General features: G+C 47.6%; 1 non-coding gene across 1 annotated transcript; it reads right to left on the minus strand.

Moving 5' to 3' along the window:
• Positions 1–777: 777 nt before the first annotated feature.
• Positions 778–884, minus strand: LOC119470145. Its single transcript, XR_005199023.1, has one exon. It is a non-coding gene; the product is annotated as a U6 spliceosomal RNA (small nuclear RNA).
• Between the last annotated feature and the right edge of the window lie 487 nt (positions 885–1,371).

Raw genomic sequence — 1,371 nt, forward strand, 5'->3', positions numbered from 1 at the left:
AGGAGTTCCCCTGGAGTTCTTCTGGTTGCCTTCCTGGCCCTCCTCCCATTTTCCTCTGGGTAACTGCTTCAACCAGGATATACCCGCACCTTTGCCCAAAACATGGCTACACAGACTGCCTGGTCTGAATCATATTTTTTAAAAAGAAGCATTTTTCTAATCCTTAAATGATTTTGAATTGCCCTTAGGAGGAAATCCCAAATTCTTAGTGGCCCATGAGGCCCTGAAGTGTGGTGCCTGCCTTTCCTCCTGCTCAGGCCCCACCAGCCTTTTCCTTCCCTCCCTCAATTGCCTGTCTTCAATTTTTTTTTTACAGATGGAGTTTCACTTTTGTTGCCCAGGCTGGAGTGCCATAGTGCTATCTCAGCTCACTGCAACCTCGGTTTCCCAGGTTCAAGCAATTCTGCCAGTCTCCCGAGTAGCTGGACTACAGGCATGCACCACTATGCCCGGCTAATTTTATGTTTTTAGTAGAGACAGGGTTTCACCATGTTGGTCAGGCTGGTCTGGAACTCCTGACCTCAGGTGATCCACCCACCTTGGCCTTCCAAAGTGCTGGGATTATAGGTGTGAGCCACCGGGCCCAGCCTCCTTCTCTTCTTCTCTTTCTTCTTTTCTTTTTTTGAGACAGTGTCTTGCTCTGCCACCCAGGTTGGAGTACAGTGGCATGATCATAGCTCACTGCAGTCTCAAACTAGGCTCAAGCAGTCCTCCAGCCTCTGCCTCCTGAGTAATTGGAACTATGGGTGTGTGCCCCCACTAGCAGCTATTTTTTTTTTTAATATGGAACGTTTCACGATTTTGCGTGTCATCCTTGTGCAGGGGCCATGCTAATCTTCTCTGTATCGTTCCAATTTTAGTATATGTGCTGCCGAAGCAAGCACAGCTAACTTTTTTTTTTTTTCCTGTAGAGATGAGGTCTCACTATATTGCCCAGGCTGGTCTGGAATTCCTGGGCTCCAGAGATCCACCTGCCTTGGCCTCCTAAAGTGTTGGAATTACAGAGATGAGACGTCATGTCCAGCATTACTATTTTAAATCATGCAGAAATCCACATACTTATATTAATACAATATTCTTTGAACACTTGTGTGAGGATTTCCATAGGGTAAACTCTTAGAAATGGAGTTGCCAGATTAAAGGAACCACCCATTTAAAATTGTTGATAGGCCGGGCGCGGTGGCTCACGCCTGTAATCCCAGCACTTTGGGAGGCCGAGGCGGGTGGATCACGAGGTCAAGAGATCGAGACCATTCTGGTCAACATGGTGAAACCCCGTCTCTACTAAAAATACAAAAAAATTAGCTGGGCATGGTGGCACGTGCCTGTAGTCCCGGCTACTCGGGAGGCTGAGGCAGGAGAATTGCCTGA

This window comes from Cebus imitator, unplaced genomic scaffold (genome assembly GCF_001604975.1).
Source record: "Cebus imitator isolate Cc_AM_T3 unplaced genomic scaffold, Cebus_imitator-1.0 Scaffold23, whole genome shotgun sequence".
Classification (NCBI taxonomy): Eukaryota; Metazoa; Chordata; class Mammalia; order Primates; family Cebidae; genus Cebus; species Cebus imitator.